The sequence below is a fragment of the Equus asinus genome, chromosome 19 (genome assembly GCF_041296235.1).
Source record: "Equus asinus isolate D_3611 breed Donkey chromosome 19, EquAss-T2T_v2, whole genome shotgun sequence".
NCBI classification, from domain to species: Eukaryota; Metazoa; Chordata; class Mammalia; order Perissodactyla; family Equidae; genus Equus; species Equus asinus.
The window spans coordinates 20,696,975-20,702,381 of NC_091808.1; the positions used below are offsets into that span (position 1 = coordinate 20,696,975).

At 46.5% G+C, this 5,407-nt stretch overlaps 1 pseudogene; it reads right to left on the bottom strand.

The window, feature by feature from the left end:
- Positions 1–707: 707 nt before the first annotated feature.
- On the bottom strand, positions 708–3,769 carry LOC106838465 (potassium-transporting ATPase alpha chain 2 pseudogene; annotated as a pseudogene).
- Positions 3,770–5,407: the final 1,638 nt, after the last annotated feature.

Sequence of the window (5,407 nt, forward strand, 5' to 3'; positions counted from 1 at the left end):
ATGAAAGATCCTTTTGTTAGTTGAGCCCATTGGGTTAGGGTATACAAAGTTGACTTGAATTTCATTTTTGGAGCAGGAGTTGGAGGAAGTCAAACTAGCATTCTAGCGGTCGGAGTGAAGGGCAGGGTGAGAGGGAGGAGAAGAGGTGAGATCAGGGGTCATGCACAAATGGACTAGGGACATGGCCAGAGGGAGGGGTGAGGGGTGACATGGTGGGACATAACATGGCACTATCGGAGAGTCAAAATGGTGGATGTCCATGTTCTTATGATGTAATCCTGCCCCCGCCTCCATTTCCTGCAAACCTTGAGCTGAATTATTGAGCAAAGTGTCCAATTTCCCCCAAAATTCACAGAAATCTTGGGGAGGGCATTGATCTTCAATAGGATGTAGAATAGAGATTGGAGGAATTTTATCTAGAGCTTGAGAGCAGGAAGGCCCCACCAGAAATCTGGGTTACACGAGACTGTCCAATACCAGGGAAACTTACATAAATACACATATGTTTTTCCCCTACATCATTACCTTGAAATTCACACACCTGTATTTTAAAACAGGAGTTGGAGATAGAGATAAAAGTCATATATAAACGGTCAGATCTCAGCTATAAAGTACGGAACATCAATCAAGTGCCTTTCATACAGTTTTTGTCTTTTTCTAATATAAATTTTGATGATATCGTTTTTTCACAAGACGTCTGAAGATCATCACCAACGTGAAGTTGGGAGCCTAGGGAAAGAAGACGGTCTTAGTGATATATTATCCCAACAGCTTCCACAGTAAAGTCTGGTGAGAAGCTGTCACATGTCATTCTACACTCGAAGAGGAGTGGCATGTGGCATGTCCACAAACCAATCCTGAGCCAGGAGCAGAGTGAAATTCAGGGTTGTGACGCTTCCGAGGTCTTAGGAAAGGACAAGTACTATGACAAGCTGTGAAGCAATCCTACCCCGATGGCTTTATTTTGGAAAAGGCCTTGCTGCAAGATGAAATTGGTCCAGGTTTTCTCATGATCAGATATGCTATTTGCTGGATCGTAATGCCAATGAGATGGCTACGTGATGGCTGTGTAGCCTGTCCCTTCTAGGTATTTCCTCTGCTGCTTAGCCCATGCCGGTCCATTAGCTGTCTTCCCAGTCATTCATGCTGTCCTTCCCCCATTGCCCCAGAGGTTAATGAAAGTGCTCCATCTAAATCCGCCCTGTGCATAAATGGTGACAAAAACAACAAAAGCTCCCAGGGCTAGCATGTGCAGGCAGGGGTACATGGTAAATGGCTTGTTCACCAGTCTGTCCATCTTCTTGTGGTGCGAGCTCTGGTTCATAATCTTACTTTTAGCTTTCTAAAGAAATGAGGGAATTATGTCTGTGCCCAAGTTGATGAACAAGATGGTAATGATGCCAATGGGCAGGGCAAGCCCAACAATAATGTAAATCAAAAAAGGGCAAAGCTCAGCAATGTTCTAGGTCAGAGTGTACGCAATATCCTTCTTTAGGCTGTCAAAGATTAGGCAGCCTTCCTCCCCCTGTGACTAGAAAACCAAAGATGTTATTATCATTCTTTAAGACGGCCTGGCCTGCATTTTTGGCTGCATCAGAACCTGTTACCCCCATGGCAACCCCTATATCTGCCTTCTTTGGAGCTGGAGAATTGCTAACTCCATCCTCTGTCACAGCAACAACCGCGATGATCAGCTTCTGCTGGGGAGATGTCTGAGCAAAGACGCTTTCCGAGTGGTTGGTTCAGACCTCGTCCAGGTGCTCCTGACTTATGTCCCTCAGCTCCATACTGGTCACCATGGCAGCTTTAGCCGCCTGTTTGTTAACTTCCTCCATAGCAGTGTTGAGGCATTTTTTCGGTGTTTTCCACCATCTCACTGTTGGCTGAAATCATAGCTACGCTCATGGCGATAGCTTTGGCTGTGAGGGGATGACACCTTTAACCGTAATGACGTTGATCCCAGCCCTCTGGCATAGTGTACTGTCGGGTATCGATCATTGACAAGAGCTCACAAAGCAGAAGTTGGAGTGGAAAAGGTCCTGGTATCTGTCAAATGAGTAGGCTTCTGGGAGCTCCATTGCTGGCAGGTAGAGATGACAGAAACCCAGAAAGTTTCTCCCCCAGGTCACCTAGCTCCATGTAGGCTGCGCAGAAGGCCTTATCTGTGCCCTTGTCCAGAGGCTGCACTAGGACATTGATAAGGATGGTGCTGCACGTCTCTAAGGTCTTCTCGGGGGCCCCTTCATCCCCATAAGGAAGCATTTGTCTTTGGGGTCATCCATCTCATGTATGGGGAGCTCGTATTTGTTGGCAGAATCAAAAGGGATTTCAGGCACCGTGCAGTTTCACATCCTAATTTCCATCACATCACTCAAAATGACCTCTGAGAATTTCCAAGGGCAGTTTCTGAGGCATCTCCAACCACAGCTTTCTCAACGATGGGAATACTTTCCTGTGCTGCTTTGAACTCAACTTGGTTATACGGTGTTATTATCTTGAATAAGGAGGCCCAGATTCCAGAGCTTCAGGCCAAAAGTGGGTTTGTCTGTTCTTCACGTGTGTCAGCCACTTAGATCTGATTGCCAAACCCTACATGGGTCCTGTTGTGAGTCCGAGTGTCAGGGTTGTCAGAGCAAACAATAGTGGTGGAACTGAGGGTCTCCAGTGTTTCCAGGTTCTTCACCAGGCCATTCATTTTTCTTCTTCTTGGCCATCCACTTTTCTGTCAGTAATGGAGTGATAGTGACAATGACCAGGAGGCCCTCAGGTACATGAGCCACAGTTATGCCACTGAGGAAGATGGCGGAGTCCAGGACATACTTCACGGACACTGTGATGATGAAGAAAAGGATGCTGGTGAAGTGGCCACTCCTGCCACAACACAAAGAAAGCGTTCAGTCTCAATGGCAATGGGTGTCTTCTCATTTCCAGTTCTGAAGCCAGTGAGGCAATTTGCCCAATGATGGTGCTGTTGCCTGTGTTGGAGACTGTGCCAGTTGCTATGCCTTTTAAATAGGTTGTAGAAGAGAAGCCAGTGTTCTTTGTTTTGAGGAGATTGCCGTGAGAAAAGTCATGGGAGCAGGACTGGGGCTCTGACTTCCGGGTGAGAGATAAAGTTATCTACTCTGCCTCCCTGAAGAGCCAGTCACCTGAGACCCATGGAATTTGGTCTCCTCCCTTAATCTCCACCATGTCCAAGAGCATCAACTGCTCTGCACGGATTGTGTTCTCTTCTGCATCTCAGATGACAAGAGCATGGAGAGGACTCTGACCATGATGTTGGTGCTTTTTACCTCTGGGTGATAAGCAAAGACCTCACAACCAGAGCAAGCACAGAACACACTGTCTAGGGATGCAGACGTCATCGGAGTACTGAATCCCAAATGCAACCCAGCACAGGACAGCTCCTGTCCACAGAAGGCTGGAGAACCTTGAACTGTCTGTTGAGGAATTTGATAATCTCCGATGTTTCTTTGCGAGGCCTGAGGGGGCTGTGACTGCCCTGAGCCAGCAGCTCTGCTGCTCTCATGCTGGAGAGACTTGTCTATCATTTGGACCCTGGTTCTCCGCCAATTCCTTATTGCTCAATTTCTGATCACCCAAGTGAATTCTTTCTTCTTGTCCTCTTCTTTCTAGTGATTCTTTATGAGTTCTAAGCAGTTGTCCTTTGGGCCCCTATGCTTCTTCTTGTCACTCCCTTTGGGTGTTTTCTCTATGTTTTAGTTCCACTGAGCTGCACAGAGTAAATTTTTGGCATTGTCTTGCCCATGATGCTGACGACACAGGTGCTGGTAAAGTGAGGCTGGTGACAGGGTCCTGGGTCACAGGAGGGCACAGATCCAAGGTGTGAACCATACTAAGGACCTGGAACCCAGGGGTCCAGCTGCGGGAGCTTGAGGTGGGAGAGCTGAAGGGCGAGTCTCAGCCTGGACCTTTGCTGTCATCTGGCAGTCCAGTGGGTTCAGCGCATGCTCTGGGTTTTCTATCTTGTATCTGTTCATTTTTTATCTACTCTACCAGGTAGAGTGGATAAGCCTCCTGAGGACAGAGCCTGTGTTTGTTTCATCGCTGTGTTCTCATCACATGGAAATTCAAAATAGATATTTATTGAATGACTAAATGACCTCACAATTTGGGGCCTGTGGGTTTATGGCCACCACTTGGGAAAGTGCTGCAGCCATTGACTGGAAGAGATAAAGCCTGGATGAGCGGGCTTCATATGGTGAGGAGCTTGAGCCGGGCCGGTGGTTCTCAACCGGAGCCACTGGAAATCCTTGCTGGGAATAAGGAACACAAATAAACCAAACCTTAGTTTCTGCATCTGTAAAGTCAGGATGAAAATAGGGGAATGACAGTATTTACCTCTTGGGGTTGTTAAGATTAAATGACATAACGCATATAGAGCCTTTAGAACTATTTCTGGTACTTAGTAAGCACTCAAATTTAGTTATTAATATTAATATTACAATAAGTAATCACAATAAAAAAGTAATGACTCATAGAGACTGTAGCTCTATTTCGTTCTCTTTGTCAACTATTAACTGCCTGTGACACATGAGACACTGTGCAGGAGGAAAAACATTTTCCTGATTCAACGTGACTTAGCAATTCAAGGTGCTCGGCCACCAGCATCATCATCACTGTCCTTGAAGACAGAGTGCTCATTATAGCTCATGATGACGTTGTTGGGAGTTATCAACTTTGGAAGGTTCGTATGGTGGTCTTTCGGCTGACTTCTCAGAGAAATAAATATATACATCACCGTTTATGGAGCTCTGTGATGGAAGGGAACACATCTTGTTCATCTCCTTATCCTGCATATAGCACAGTGCATGACACACAGGAAGTGCTAAATACACTTACTGAATGAATGAATGAATGAATCCTATCCATGAAAGACATTGACATTGGGCATTGGTTCAAAATAATCCAGAATCAGTGGTGATTTAGTAGTGACGGAATTGAACCCAAGAGCTTCCTTAGAGACCTTCCAGACCCAGAAGGTCCCATTATGTTATGGTGCTTTCTATAACCAACAACCCTGTCCCCGCTGAAAACCACTCCAGATTTCGATCTAGCAGCTGCCTCCCCAGTGAGGGGAGAGTTAACCACCACACTTGACCTGATGAAAAGTCATTCAGACTGGGCTGTGGAGGGATGCAGTCTGATGTAACCCTCATTGACTTCATCAGCAACGCCACGATCAATTTTAAGAGTTGAGCTGATGCGGCTTATCAAGGGGCCTTAGCTGTTATGACGCCATTGCTTGGCTTGACGCCCTTGGTCAAAGCCAAGCGTTGGGTGGGTAGCTTGGCTCTTCCAGCAGCCTGCCTGGCCCACTCTGGTGGTATGTGTCAGGGCGGCAAGAATGCATTGCCTAAGCTAGGAATGCACACTGTTTCTGAGG